Here is a 16,767-nt window from a genome sequence, read left to right on the forward strand (position 1 = left end):
CTTGTTTTGCATGCGCATTCCAAAAAAATGATTCCCTGGAAGTGATACGTAAGAAAATAGGAGTGAGAAATGAGACGTCTTACTTGAGAAGTGAGAAATGATGAGTGAAAAGTAAGACGTCCCACTTCTCACTTTTCACTCCCCATTTCTCTTTCTCACTGTGAGAAGTGAGTAGTGCGAAGTGAGACGTGAGGAGTGAGAAGTGAGACTTCGTTCATTGTGGAAAATTGAGAAAGTGTCCTTCGGAATCTCGGTCCAGTTGCTTGTGCTCTCGGGGACAGTATAATTAATGTGCCTCTGTGATATGGTTCTGTTGTTATGCGAATGCCTATTTTTTGTTTGTTGATCGGTGCTCGTGTCTCATACAGTTCTTATGCTACAGTTGCTTCATACGGACTAGGATTTGGTCGAATACGATCGATCGTGGTGGACTTTATTTTCTGTGTAAGCAGGACAGTTTTCCGTGCAAGGATGTTAACGATCATTCAGTAATTTGCGTTCTATCATTTAGTAGTTTATCAATAACACATTCCAGAAGCTGAATTTGCTGAAATATGTTGTATGGTGGACTTCTAGTGCGAAGGTTTTTCTACAACTTTGCCTAATGGAATTCTACTAAAAACGGAGTTAGAGCGCTAGTTGCAGTAACTTAAACCAAGTAATTGGAATTTTGTTATCATTTAGTATAAGTTACTGAAACTACACAGTTAAAAATTCTGAATATTACACTCCATGGAAATATTTTAAACCATATTTTTGCGTTCTATAGCCTCTAATTTTACATCTAACTAATATTGAATACAAGCCCAATGGTAATAACAAGCTGTAATTTTAAAAAGAGATGGAAAAATGAGTCGAATCGAATGGAGCCTTTTTGTTACATCACATATGCTGTAACATTTTAATACTGTGTATAGCTATAACTCCGTTACTAGTGGAGTTCAAACAACGAACCATTAGGCAGAGTTGTAGAAAAACCTTCGCACTAGAAGTCCACCATACAACATATTTTGGAATTCAGCTTCTGGAATGTGTTATTGAAAAACTACTAAATGATCGAACGCAAATAACTGAATGATCGTTAACATCCTAGTTTCCGTGTTGTTCTCATAGTGAATAATAGAATACAGAAAAAAGCCAGTTCGTAAACCTGGGGTGTAGAGGCCTGGCGCCAAACCAGATACCGGAAATCAAGGCGCCGGTTATGCCTACTTATGTAGCGTTGAACTACCCGGACTCCGGTACAATTGGAATGTTAAATTGATTATTTGAATGGAATTATTGTTGCAGTACTGCAGCTGATGAGAAGAAGTGAAGCACGAAGTTTTGTGGACACAAGGAGTGCGCTCCCCTTCCTGTAATGAACTTTAATTTGTTGAGATTGTTTTATTACGTATTAACAATGATTCGACTTTTTCAAACTAAGTACGTGCTGTATAATATTTATCCAGAACATTGTTCAAGGAGCTTTGTGCGGTGAGCAAAAAGATCGGGCGGTCACTGAAATTTTGTTGTGCTTTGTGCGGGTGAGTAAATAATTAGAAAGTGAAAATTTAGTTCGCTTCAAGTCGTGTCTTCTTCACTCTTCAGCGCAAAACGATCGGCCGGTCATCGAAATTTTGTTCTGATTTGTGCGGGTAAGTAAATTAATTAAAAAGTGAATATCCAAATCGAGTCCAGTCGTGGTTTCTTCTGTAAGCAGAACTATCGACTGGTCACCGAAATTATTTAGCATGTTATCAAGCGTAAAACTCGATTTTTCGGAGGAAAAAGCGCCAGCAAGAAGATCGATACCGTGAAGAAACGGAGGAACTGTACCGCGCTAATAACGCACGACAGTTCTATGAGAAGTTGAACCGTTCCCGTAAGGGCCACGTGCCACAGCCCGATATGTGTAAGGACGTAAACGGAACCTTTTTACGAACGAGCGTGAGGTGATCCAAAGGGGCCGGCAACACTACAAAAGAGCACCTGAATGGCGATATGGCAGACAACGGTGGCGGTATGGTAATGAATCTAGGAGCACGCGCGCAGGACATGCGACTTCCGGCTCCGAATCTCCAGGAAATCCAGGAGGAGATCGGCCGGCTGAAAAACAACGGCAAGGTGATGGTCTTTCGTGTCTGCTATTCAACATCGCTTTGGAGGGAGTAATACGAAGGGCAGGGATTGACACGAGTGGTACGATTTCCACGAATTCCGTCCAGTTATTTGGTTTCGCCGACGACATTGATATCATGGCACGTAACTTTGAGAGGATGGAGGAAGCCTACATCAGACTGAAAAGCGAAGCTAAACGGATTGGACTAGTCATCAACACGTCGAAGACGAAGTACATGATAGGTAGAGGCTCAAGAGAGGTCAATGTAAGCCACCCACCACGAGTTTCTATCGGTGGTGACGATCGGTTGAAGAATTCCTATACTTGGACTCGCTGGTGACCGCCGATAACGATACCAGCAGAGAAATTCGGAGACGCATCGTGACAGAAAATCGTACGTACTTTGGACTCCACAAAACGCTTTGACCGAATAGAGTTCGCCGCCGTACCAAACTGACTATCTACAAAACGCTTATTTGACCGGTAGTCGTCTTCGGACACGATACGTGGACGATGCTCGTGGAGGACCAACGCGCACTGGGAGTTTTCGAAAGGAAAGTGCTGTGTACCGTTCATGGTGGTGTGCAGATGGCGGACGGTACGTGGAGTAGGCGAATGAACCACGAGTTGCATCAGCTGTTGGCAGAACCATCCATCGTTCACACCGCGAAAATCGGAGGACTGCGGTAGGTCGGGCACGTAGGCAGATTGTCGGACAATAACCCGTTAAAAATGGTTCTCGACAAAGATCCGACGGGAAAAGAAGACGAGGTGCACAGCGGGCAAAGTGGATCGATCAGGTGGTGGACGATTTGCGGACCGCAGACTGCAGCCGTGGACCGAGCTGAGTGGAGAAGACTTTTATGTATTTCACAGGTGACTCCGGCCTTAGTCTGGTAATAAATAAAAACCAAACACTAACTTCTCTGTTCTTTTCACCAAGTTAGGCAACTCACAAACTAGATGGCGGTAGTGAGTAAACGTCGAACTCAAGTAAATCTGACCTGCGCGCCACGACTGATTTATTGGGCAACTAATGATTATTCGCACTGGCCAGTAAATCAGTGTACGATAGAATAATATCAAGTGTTGCACGTTTCAGTGATGCCCTCCGAGAAGCTTTATGACCAAGACCAAAGATTCGGAACCTTGAATAAAATCGAATATTAATTATTGGAACGATTAATCCAAAATATACGATCCCCACTGAGTGGAAGCTCCAGAATATTACCCCAGTCCCGTCGTCAGCGTCCAATGGAGAAGCGACACAGTCAGTTCAATGAAAAATTATAATAAATCTTCACTTCAAACAAGTGACTTATTTTGAAAAAAATGAGTTTGACAACCATCCCATCTATATTTCGGATGGCTCCAGTGCGGAAAAGTGTTTGAGAACTTTTTAATTACGCTGTGAGAAGAAGTAAAGCACAATGATAATCGCGGAGGGATGACGGTAAATATTTTCGTAAGCTATTGCGAGAAAAGAGAAAAATTCTATTTTTGCGGAGCAAAGAAGAAGAAGCAGACTGAGTGTCGGAAACTTCAAAATGGCATGCACTGTACAAAAAGTGTTGATATTTCTCGATATCAAGAATATTCGAGAAATCTAAAATGTTTTCAAATCACATAAATATATGACAAAATGCCTTTAAAGTATCATAAAACTTGTTTAAAAAATATAGCAGCATGTAACACTTGTTTAAAGTTGCATATTCCCGTTGATTTTAATAATCAACATTCACACCGAAAAAATAAACCAATTTTTTTTACCGTGCAACAAGTGATTTGACGTTTGCGGAACAGCTTTCCGACAGTCGACCGTCGGACCCTGGTTCGAATTTTTCAATCTTCTCGCAATATGTACAGGTTAGTAATTTGAATATCGAACTTTTGTTCATCGCTATTCGTAGCATTCAAAGGTTGGTGGAAGATTGAGTTAGTGAGGGTGGAGAAACTAATAAAAATCATACAATGCTCGCCCGGGAGCTACTGAATCTATACCATTTCGTCGAAAGACATTTCGTCGAATGACATTTAGTCGAATGACATTTGGTCGAAAGGACATTACGTCGAATGGACGTTTGGTCGAAGGGACATTAAGTCGAAATTAGATTTTGGAATGAAGAATCTTCGAATGACGTTTGTTCAAAAGCGGATTTTCGAATTAAAAATCCTGGTACATTTAGTCTAATGACGTTCCGTCGATAGGCTATTTAAAAAAAAGAACTTTAGAACAATTAAAAATTGAATGATTTATTGTAGTGTTTATAAAAGTCACATAATTATTGCTTCAATATTGTCCAAAGAATGATGGCTCAAAAAAAGAATAAATAATACGAAAACGGTGAACATTCCGAGAATATTCCCGACTGGATAATGATATTGGCGAACCCTTCTAACCGACTACGATGAATCTATTCCACCTTTTTGATTCGTCAATGATTTTTCGTCAATAGACATGACGTCGAATAGATTAGGTCATATAACCATTTGGTCGGAATTAAATTTTCGGCCAATAATTAACGAATTATGGTTGGAATTTTATTCTGAACTAATTATTGTATAAATATTGAGTGAAAGAAAGAGTTTCAATGAAAAGAATAAGAAAACGATTTCCATTCGACTAAACGTCCTTTCGACGATATGTCATTTGACCAAATATCATTAAACTAAATGTTCCAAAGCCGACTACGATGAAGTATTGGCAAAATAACATTAGTTTTTGACCATGTGCCGAAAAAGAGATTAGAGGGTGTATTTCACCATCAGTACCTAATATTTGGCTATTTTTGTAGGTTTGAAATCTCTTTATAATCCACCAGGGTCTCCAGGAGTTTCTATTAGCTCAGGTGAAAAATCCTCTTTGGCATCCGTATTCGTTTCTTCCGCTGCTAATTGAACTTCCTCACGTCCACTGAATTCCTCTAATCAATTTGTCAATGTACCTTGTGGATTATTTCTCGCGCTTAGTTTCATAGGGGCGTAACTGTATTGATGGATTTCTCTTCATCGATGTTTTCTTTTTATTATTGTATCGAATTGACATAGTTTGCCGATGATTTAATGGTTTGGTGTGCTAAAGGATGATTGTATCTTGCACCAGAATCAAGAATCACGGTTGCAGCTTGTAGAAACAATTGAACCGTTTGTTTGAGAAACTGCATATGTAACATTTTTGGCCAAAATGAGATTTTTATATATTCTGAATCCTCGTCCAAAAATACATATTCTGGCAACAAATACGAAAAAAAAAATTTTGTTCAGGATTGTATGAAAAAAATTTCGTTTGTTTGAGAAACTACATATGTCCACGTACTTTGAAGAGCAATTGTGGAGTACTGCTTACATTTTTTGCACTAAAAGTGCTCCAGGGTGTTAAGTTTTGCCAAATACTATTGATCTGTATCGAAAAAATTGAAAGATTCGGTGCAAATTTGTTAAAAAACAGTTTTTTGTTGTTTTCTCGAAATAGTGTAAAATGGACTTATGCAGTTTCTCAAACAAATGATTCAATTGAGTTATTAACAACATATAAAATCGATTAAGAGAAATCGATCAATACAGTTACGCCCCCATGAAACTAAGCGCGAGATTTATTCAAATTTAACCAAAAAACTATTGGCGAATTATCTATTTACCTTATTACCTATTACCGACTAAACACTTTCAACATTCGACTAAATTTCCATTCGACTAAATGTCCTTTCGACTAAATGTCCTTTCGGCTTCATGTCCTTTCGACTAAATGTCCATTCGACCAAATGTGCATTCGACCTAAATGTCCATTTGTCTAAATTTCCATTAGACTAAATGTCCATTCGACTAAATGTGCTTTCCACTAAATGTCACGACCTTTTATCCTTTCGACATTTTGTTTATTACACCAATGGTCCTTTCGACCTTTTGTCACTTCAATCTTTTTTCGTAGACCTTAAGTTCTACGAAAAAATACAAAATTTCCATAAAAAAAACAATATTAGCAATAAAGAATTACAAAGTTTTCAACAAATTTTTTTTTCTTCCATAAAAAATTAAAAATTCACCACAAAATAATCAATAAAGAGCAATGAAAAAAATAAGAAAATTTCCATAAAAAATACAAGTTGAACATTTTGATTCTTTTAAGAAACATTCTTCTTTTATAATTGCAATTTTTGCTTTTAAAAGTGCTTATTCATTTTTGTTTTGTAGAAAATTCCTCATTGTTTATGGAAATTTAGTTTTATTTGTGAAAATTTTATATTTATTTATTGCTCCTTGATTTCTTGATTGGATTTTTTTTATTTTTTTATGGCAAATTTCTTTAGTTTAGGAATTGTACTCGACCGAGATTCACCGAGTCCATCCCTGTACATCAAATGTGTCCTCGTCTTCCAAGAGTTCCACAATAGAAAAGTTCGCTGGAACTATCCACTTTTGTTGCAGAACATAAACCATATAAAATGATACCTGCACATGACCCAGATTAACCGGCAGTCGTCTAAATCAATGGCTCCATCCAGGTAGTGGCTGATTATACAGATGTATCCTGAGCTACTACCACAAACTACTACCTACCCACATTTTCCACGTTCTATGGAGTAGAAACAATGATTCTGACAACAAATACCAACTTGAATCTCCTCGCCGGGAACACCATCCATCCAACCGCTCAGCAAAGTCACATAAAGCTCCATCAACCAATTCGGTCATCGTAGAACAAGACCGTAAAGAAAACGGTTCCCATTTTTACCGTTTTCCAAATTCAGTGACTCGTCGTTGTCATCGGAGAAACAAGCCTCCATCCCACTGAGCACAATCATCTCCCATCACTATTCTTCCACAGTCAGGATGAAAGACGGTAGATGAAGAAATCAGAAACCACGTCCACGTGTTCGATGTCATCGGTCGCCATTGCTGAGCGCTATCATATTTGTCGGCTATGTCCTGCCAGATTGAACCGGGTCGGTCGTTGGTATGAAATGCCTGTCAAGCTTGTAAACGACTTAAACGACTTCCCCTCGGAGGTACCAGTCAGTCAGTGCCGTCTTGTTCCAATCCATTCTGAAAATTGTGTGATAAATGACGAGAACAAGCCCGCCACTGCACGTGTATGGCGACGATATCCATCGGAATTCAACCAGCCAGCGGTGGCAAACGAGGATGAGAAGCAACGGTAGTAGTTACAAATGGTTGTGACAAAAAGCAGGAGTACGGGAGTTGACATAAAAAGGATATAATAGAAGGCGCGCTTTCACGAATGTTGGGATGTTGAAATATTCCATTCTTGCACTGGAAACGATGTTATAAATAAACGTTCTGCCTCGATTGATGAAGATTTAGGAAGTGCGGAATGTGATTTTTTGGAAATCACGTGGGAGGTGAGTAGAATGATGGAAACCGGTGCTCACCACGTTGATCAATATTCATGGAATTGCGGACGTATTTTCAGTGTTTTATTGTTTCGAAAAGAGAGTGCTTTTTCCAGCTCAATCATTGGAATGGGTCATAATGGATTCTGATGAAAAGAAATCTATTGAAAATGGTTGGAGAAAATTGCAACGAAAATTTGAATCTGTATGTGCTCCAAATAGTTCTCATTGACCATATCCAACCTATATGTCTCAATGTTATTGTGTATTCTAGATAACCTGTACGTACATTCATTCACAAACATATGATTTCATCATGAGAAAGAAAACCCGAATCCTTGTTGTATCTCTATAACCAATGAGTCAAGCACCCCACTCCAATCGATTTCAATTTGTTTAAAATCATTTTTCCTCGAAGTGGTGTTCCCGTTTATCTTAAGGGATCCTCCGTTACGATGGTTGACTGTCGGTTGAAAATTTCTGCCATCAAAAACCTCGGAATAAATTTACTTCTTCAAAATGATCGCTCTCTCACCGACGATAATGGCAACCGGAGCAGGAGTTATTCTCGAGTGTATGCTCTACATGAATGTTATGTTTACCATCTTTTGCCTTTCAGTTTCAAGCACGAAGCACGAGTTTGAGTGTATTTGTTTGAATAGGGTTATGTGGAGGAATCATAAATTTTCCCGACGTACGTTGATTGAAAATTGGAAGCACGATGGTTCGCCAGTAGATTTGCAAATTTATCGGGAGCTTTCGTGGTATACGAGCTGAATGAATTTCCGCAGAAAGGAAATGAAAGATAATTGATTAACTGAAATTGAAAATTGGCTATGGAAATCACGCAAGGGAATATACATGTAGATTTCTCTTTTTTGAACTCTGGGTAGTAACCATACTGACAGATAATATTCCCATGCGGGTGGTTTAAAAATCGATTTGGCTTCACACAGCTCATACGATTCGTTTTCACGTTCGAACATGAAATTTGCTTTTACACAAGTTGTTAGTTTTATTTCAAATAACGAATCTTTGAGCTTAACCTTTAAATTTTCTCAGTGGACAGAACTGGAAGTGGCAGATTTAGTTTGTGTGTGCTATCTTTCATGCCAAGCGCAGCCAGTGCCATGAATCGCACAAAAATGCCATAGATTTTGCCATGAATAATTAAAATGTAGTAGATCTGTAAAAGCATGAAGAATTGATTTTCGGCTGAGACTTATACAACATGCTTAATTTACACATGTGTGTGTGTGGAATGTTCTTTATTCTATGTTTTATGCATAGCCGATCAATTGAGAGCATTCAATGCCAATACTAATGTACGAATGATTGCCTATAGTGTGGCTAGAAGATGGAACTCTATGTCTTGGCAAGTGAAGCAAATTGCCAACCCGAAAGAACCACTCAATCGGACGAGAAATAGAACCCGCAAACGATTAGACTTTCCTTACCTATAAATTAAATATCGCAAAACTTCTCCTCGTTACGTTTGCTTACCTGGAAAAGAGAAAAAATAATACTATTAATTATTCATATTTTATGCCAATCGATGTTATACTAGTGTAAAAAGCTTCAACAAATCTACGAAATGCTTGTTATTAAAATTCAGTTATAAAGTTATATTACTTCAGTTTAATCAATGTTAATTGCTTATTTTTCGGATATTGATCAGCTGGTTATTAATTCACAATGTTCTGAAAAACTTCGAAGTGAATATGTTCATTATGATTTTGATTTGAAAAATGTATTGGCGGTAACCACTTTCCTTCGATGGGACTCGAACCCACGACCCATCAGTACGCTAGACTGGTGCTTTTAACCAACTAAGCAACGAAGAACCTCCGCCGGTATTTGCAACTTAGGCAACTTTGACTCATCCAAATACCAGCCGGTTTTCAATCAAATCTCTTGATTTTTTCACAGAACAATCAGTGGGATGTCGAAAATCGGCTACTGAAAGTAGATTACATTATCATGCAACGACCACTGAGAACCAGCCGGATAGTTCCGTTCCACGTTTTTTGCAGTCTGTTTTTGGCAATCCAGCATGTTGCATGCAAGTCATATCACACTGCTTATATGAAAAATTATATGAAGCAGGAGAAACGTTTGGATGAATCATAGTTAAGCCATGAAAATCTAAGAATTATTTTGTGATTTCAAAGAATATGCGGAAACTAAAATTCTGAAAAATTTACTCCAGGATCCATCCAAAACAAAACCTTACACGTTTCTAGAAGTATGACGATTTTGGATATACAATGCAATGATCGTGACAAAGGGAGACGGCGGTTTGAATATTGCCAATTTTCGCGTGAAATAGAGGACCTGTTCATCACTTCATCTCATAGCTTATTTTTGTGATTTTTTCATCAGTGCGCACGCATGCTCGCAAAACGAAGCGACGAGATGGGTGCTATATATCTTTTTATTGCGATGAGATGAATATGCGTTCAGTGAGATGAAAAACGGAACAGTTCCCATACGGTATGGATGCTTCTTTAACAGAACAAAACAATTTTTGGATGGGTAAAATATGATAGCAAACGACCGACAATAAAAGCGAATAAAATATTTTATTATGATCGAAATTATGGAAAATGACACAAAATTAGTTCCATCATACTCTTCAATTTTGCATTGCATACAGAATCAATAATCGAATGAATTGGGGAAGGAATTTGCGGGAGAAATTGCTGAAGTAAAGAGTTCATTGATGAAACCTGAAGGAATTCTAAGAAAAAGGTTTGAATTCCTGCAGAAATTCCAGGAGAATTCCCACCCGAATTCATTCTAAATTCCTCCAGTAATTCATTCTGAATTCCTCCAGTATTTCATTCTGAATTCCCCCAGGAATTTATTCAAAATTCCCCCAAGAATTCATTTTAAATTCCCCCAGGAATTCAGAATGAAATCCCGGGGAATTCAGAAATTCATTCTGAATTCCCCCAGGAATTCATTCTGAATTCCCCCAGGAATTCATTCTGAATTCCCCCAGGAATTCATTCTGAATTCCCCCAGGAATTCATTCTGAATTCCCCCAGGAATTCATTCTGAATTCCCCCAGGAATTCATTCTGAATTCCCACAGGAATTCATTCTGAATTCCCACAGGAATTCATTCTGAATTCCCACAGGAATTCATTCTGAATTCCCACAGGAATTCATTCTGAATTCCCACAGGAATTCATTCTGAATTCCCACAGGAATTCATTCTGAATTCCCACAGGAATTCATTCTGAATTTCTCCCAGGAATTCACTCTCAATTCTTCCCAGGAATACATTCTGAATTCCTCAGGAATTCATTCTGAATTCCCCAGGGATTCATTCTGAATTCCCCAAGAATTCATTCTGAATTCCCCCAGGAATTCATTCTGAATTCTCCCAGGAATTCATTCTGAATTCCACCCGGAATTCATTCTGAATTCCCCGGGATTTCATTCTGAATTCCTGGGGGAATTTAAAATGAATTTTCGGGGGAATTCAGAATGAATTCCTGGAGGAATTCAAAATGAATTCGTGAAGGAATTCATTTTGAATTTCCCCAGGAATTCATTTTGAATTTCCCCAGGAATTCATTCCGATTTACCCCAGGAATTCATTCCGAATTCCCCCAGGAATTCATTCCGAATTCCCCCAGGAATTCATTCCGAATTCTCCCAGGAATTCATTCCGAATTCCCCCAGGAATTCATTCTGAATTCCCCCAGGAATTCATTCTGAATTCTCACAGGAATTCATTCTGAATTCTCACAGGAATTCATTCTGAATTCCCACAGGAATTCATTCTGAATTCCCACAGGAATTCATTCTGAATTCCCCCAGGAATTCATTCTGAATTCCCCCAGGAATTCATTCTGAATTCCCCCAGGAATTCATTCTGAATTCCCCCAGGAATTCATTCTGAATTCCCCCAGGAATTCATTCTGAATTCCCACAGGAATTCATTCTGAATTCCCACAGGAATTCATTCTGAATTCCCCCAGGAATTCATTCTGAATTCCCCCAGGAATTCATTCTGAATTCCCCCAGGAATTCATTCTGAATTCCCCCAGGAATTCATTCTGAATTCCCCCAGGAATTCATTCTGAATTCCCCCAGGAATTCATTCTGAATTCCCCCAGGAATTCATTCTGAATTCCCCCAGGAATTCATTCTGAATTCCCCGAGGAATTCATTCTGAATTCCCCTAGGAATTCATTCTGAATTCCCCTAGGAATTCATTCTGAATTCCCAGAATTCATTCTGAATTCCCAGGAATTCATTCTGAATTCCCCAGGAATTCATTCTGAATTCCCAGGAATTCATTCTGAATTCCCAGGAATTCATTCTGAATTCCAGGAATTCATTCTGAATTCCCCAGAATTCATTCTGAATTCCCAGGAATTCATTCTGAATTCCCCAGGAATTCATTCTGAATTCCCCAGAATTAATTCTGAATTATCCCAGTAATTCATTCTGAATTCCCCCAGGAATTCATTTCAAATTCCCCCAGGAGTTCATTCTGAATTCCCTCAGGAATTCCTTCTGAATTCCCCCAGGAATTCATTCTGAATTCGCCTAGGAATTCATTCTGAATTGCCCCAGGAATTCATTCTGAATTCCCCAGGAATTCATTCTGAATTCCCAGGAATTCATTCTGAATTCCCCAGGAATTCATTCTGAATTCCCCAGGAATTCATTCTGAATTTCCATTAATTCATTCTGAATTCCCCATTAATTCATTCTGAATTCCCCAGGAATTCATTCTGAATTCCCAGGAATTCATTCTGAATTCCCAGGAATTCATTCTGAATTCCCAGGAATTCAGTCTGAATTCCCAGGAATTCAGTCTGAATTTCCCAGGAATTCAGTCTGAATTCCCCAGGAATTCACTCTGAATTCTCCCAGGAATTCATTCTGAATTCCCCAGAATTCATTCTGAATTCCCAGGAATTCATTCTGAATTCCCAGGAATTCATTCTGAATTCCCCAGGAATTCATTCTGAATTCCCCAGGAATTCATTCTGAATTCCCCAGGAATTCATTCTGAATTCCCCAGGAATTCATTCTGAATTCCCAGGAATTCATTCTGAATTCCCCAGGAATTCATCCTGAATTCCCCAGGAATTCATCTTGAATTCCCCAGGAATTCATTCTGAATTCCCCCAGGAATTCATTCTGAATTCCCAAGGAATTCATTCTGAATTCCCCAGGAATTCATTCTGAATTCCCCAGGAATTCATTCTGAATTTCCCCAGGAATTCATTCTGAATACCCCCAGGAATTCATTCTGAATACCCCCAGGAATTCATTCTGAATTTCCCCAGGAATTCACTCTTGATTCCCCCAGGAATTCATTTTGAATTCACCCAGGAATTCATTCTGAATTCCTCCTAGAATTCATTCTGAATTCCCCCAGAAATTCATTCTGGATTCACCCAGGTATTCATTCTGAATATCCCCAGGTATTCATTCTTAATTCCTCCAGGAATTCATTCTGACTTCCCCCAGGAAATCACTCTTAATTCCCCCAGGAATTCACTCTTAATTCCCCCAAGAATTCACTCTGAATTCCCCAGGAATTCATTCTGAATTTACCAAGGAGCTCATTCTTAATTCCTCCAAGAATTCATTCTGAATTCCCCCAGGAATTCACTCTGAATTCCCCCAGGAATTCACTCTGAATTCCCCCAGGAATTCACTCTGAATTCCCCCAGAAATTCATTCTGAATTCCCCCAGGAATTCTTTCTGAATTCCCCCAGGAATTCATTCTGAATTCCCCCAGGGCAAAGTTGCCGTTCCACGCTTTTTGCAGGGGTTGATATTTGGTTGTGGTTACCTGCAATATATTTTTATATCAAATTCTTACTCATAATGTATATATTCACATAATAGTTTTTCAGAACATTGTAAATTATAATCTTATAGAAATGCTAATATCTTCTTCCAAACTTAGACGAAATTAGAGGCGAAAGTATAGTTTGGATAGTTCCGTTAAGATACGGCAGGCATGAAGAATGTTTTGAAGATGTGGACTTGAAAGCGAGCGAAGGGCGATGTAATATAAATATCTAAATCTTACGACCTTCCTTCTACCAAACTCTCGTATGAAGAGGGAGGAAAGCGTATAAGGTATCGGTATGGAAGCTGAAATCTCTCCACTGGCCACAATAGGCGGAGATGATGACGGCTGACAATATCTTCGCGAAGGCTCCACAAGAAACAGCTGTCAAAAAAGATTTAAACCCACACCATGCATACTAAACGCTCATGAGACCAGTGATTTTATACGGACAATGTTCGAGGACGACTTGTAAGCTCTTAGCGTTTCCGAGCGACGCAGGCTTAGGACCACGTTTGGCGATGTAAAAGTGAGCAGCGAAGGATGAGCCCCAAGCTCATAAGGTGAAAAATGCCGGAAGGATACGACGGCAGTTCATATTACAAGAATTCCGGACAACAACCCTGCAAACATATTGTTCACTTTAGATCCAGCTTGTAAAAAAAGGCGCTGAGCGCAGCAAACTAAGTGGCCAAACCAGGTGCAAAACAACTTGGCGAGTGTGGGCGCAGCCGAGGTCGAAGGGATGTGGCCGCGATCCGTGTATTGTGGATTCAAATTGTTGATTCATTGTTGTCTTTTTAAAAGTAAACTAATAAATGTATTGCGAACAATTTAAAATGTGAGCAATTTTATTTGTTCAAACAAGTTTTGTTAAATTAAACTCAGCTTCCAAAACCAACGAACTACGCAAAAAATAATCTTGCTCTACCTACTTGCTAGCATATTCATCTAAAACTCTGTCTCCTAAACTAGAGCTCAAAAGTTTATTCAAATAGCAATTGATCCACATAAACTAATAAAATACGCAATATGCCACCTAACCAGATCCAGTAAGAACAACATCAAATCAATCATCCAGCAAGCACTAACTGGGTCGTAGACTGATTGCTTGATGGGGCTCAATAATCTGTTTGCCACCGATATTGTTGTTGCTATACCATTGCCACGAGCTCAGTGATTCTTCACTTGTTTTGAATTCTCATCGTACCTATCTGTATTTCAAATGTTGACGCAATTTTATGCTGCGCGTTTGTTTTCCTTCAAAGAGCATGACATTTTCGTAGCTTCCCAGTCGGTTGATGGCTTGCTGTATACGAGTTCGTTGGAAGTGCAACTGCAATGCAGAAAGCCATAGCATAGCGCAATGTGTTGGGCAGTAATGAACAATAATAAACTATTGCTCAGACAGTGCAGAACCCGAGCAATCCACTGACTGTGTGACAAGTTCTCTTTGATGGAAATTTCTTACAAACCTTCTATTATTTAGCTAAGTTACGCTATGCGTCCGGCATACATCAGTGGCCCAAGCTCAGACCAAGTTGCACAGAGAGTTATTTGTTAATTTTTATTGTTCAAAAATATATATTTGAGTAATTGCAATATCTTGGATGACATATTTCATAGCAAATGTTTGTTTCGTTTGACGAAGAATACCATATGATAATTTAGGAGTTCGATTACAATTGTTTAAATTATGTAATTAAATATAGATATTATCAGTAGAATTCATTCATTACTTCTGATTAAAGCGGATTAATCGACGTACTACCCCACCGTGATGCGGTGTAAGCGGCTCGCTGGAAACTTATTGCATTGCAAGCTACAAGGGCTTGTTATGACAAAGTTGTATTCCGCTTTGGCTTTTGTTGAAGTTTGATTGCATTTCAGATTGATCAATCTGCTGCAGAACTTATCAAAGCGAACGCAAAGTGCATGCGGTAGCACTTTCAAAACCCAACGGCAGAGGTCAATTTTGGTGTTTCAAAATCAGAACAGGTAGACGACGATGGTTGTAAATATTGCAATCGGCCATAAACCCGGTCGCTGCTAAAGGCTACCGGTTTTTCACCGGGCTGCGAAGGAATAGTGTTGTGGGTGAGGCATAGGTCGCGTGCGATCAAGAAATCAGCTGTTTCAGCGGTCGAGCGGGTTTGGCAACTTGGGGGCTGTAACGGACGCATGGTGGGTGACACTGGCCACGACCACGTACAAGTTGGCTCCGTGCAGGTGAATTTAAATTGAATTAAATTGATTTTATATTCGCCGGTTCGTCGATGTACGGTGCTGTCACTAAGTTGTGATTTAGGGGTGTGTACATTACTGAACGTCGGACGATTGGAAACAATTTTGCTCTTCATTCGATACATCGATTTTGGTTTGAATGGTTACGAGCTTCTAAAATGTAATTTACGTGACGGAATGAATCCATGCCTTATTCCAAAATCGCGACTGATAAACGGTAGCACAGTCGTCTAGACCAGTAGAATTCAATAGAAAGCATTGTATTTGGATGCATTGGAACATACTTTAATAGTTGCGTGATGTTAATCAGATTGGAGTTGTTTTTGATAATTGATGAAATCATCATAGTTTTTGCAATATTTTTCTATTAGAGATGTTATTTGTCTTTCTTGTATTAAATCTTGTAAATATTAGAATTGCACCAAGGTTTTTTTACGCGGTTTGGTTTTAGTTGATTAAGACCTTTAGCGAAATTAATGAAATGAAATTAAAAAATGGAGATACAAAAATATGAGTACACAAAAACATAAAAGCATGAGAATATGAAAATATTGAAAATTTCTTATTTTAAAGTTTTCAATATTTCCACAGTCGCACGCCTCCATGCTTCTATGCACTCATATTTTTGTATCTTGTAATTGATGTTAAAGCATAAAATTTTGAAAATATGACAATATGAAGATCTGAAAATAAGATAATATAAAAATATTAAAACACAAAAATATATAACAAGGAAATATGAAAGTATAAAAAATTAAATCATAAAAATATAAAAATACAAAAATATGAAAACGGAAAACTGAAAATATAGAAATATATAAATATGCAAATAAAATTAAAACAACATGAAAGTATAAATATATAAGAAAGACAAAAAATATGAAAGCTAAATATTAGAAATTATAACAATATGAAAATATGATAGCATGAAAAAAGAAAATACGCATATTTGAAAATACAAAGGATTTAAATATGGAATTCGAAATTTAAAAATACAAAAGTATAAAAATATGAACATATAGAGGTATAAACAATGTGCAAGCATGAAAATATAAAAATATAAAAGCATCATATAATGTAATATATGTATAAAAATAAGAAAAATATAAAAATATGGAAAGAATGACAATATAAAAATATAACAATATGAAAATGTAATAACATGAAATTATATAAAAATGAAAATACAAAAATATGAAATGTAATAGTTTAAAAATATTAAAACATTAAATATTAAATAT

General features: G+C 38.0%; 1 protein-coding gene across 5 annotated transcripts in view; it reads right to left on the reverse strand.

Annotated features, from left to right (window-relative positions):
- Positions 1 to 16,767, reverse strand: part of LOC134224618 (Ig-like and fibronectin type-III domain-containing protein 1) — a 704,696-nt gene that overhangs the window by 309,192 nt on the left and 378,737 nt on the right. The window contains exon 2 of one of the 5 annotated variants that reach the window (XM_062704044.1): positions 8,910 to 8,955. The exons of the other annotated variants lie outside the window; for them this stretch is intronic. The gene's annotated coding sequence lies outside the window, so the exon portion shown is untranslated. The remainder of the gene's footprint in view (positions 1 to 8,909; positions 8,956 to 16,767) is intronic. 5 annotated transcript variants of the gene reach the window in all.

Source organism: Armigeres subalbatus, chromosome 3 (genome assembly GCF_024139115.2).
Source record: "Armigeres subalbatus isolate Guangzhou_Male chromosome 3, GZ_Asu_2, whole genome shotgun sequence".
NCBI classification, from domain to species: domain Eukaryota; kingdom Metazoa; phylum Arthropoda; class Insecta; order Diptera; family Culicidae; genus Armigeres; species Armigeres subalbatus.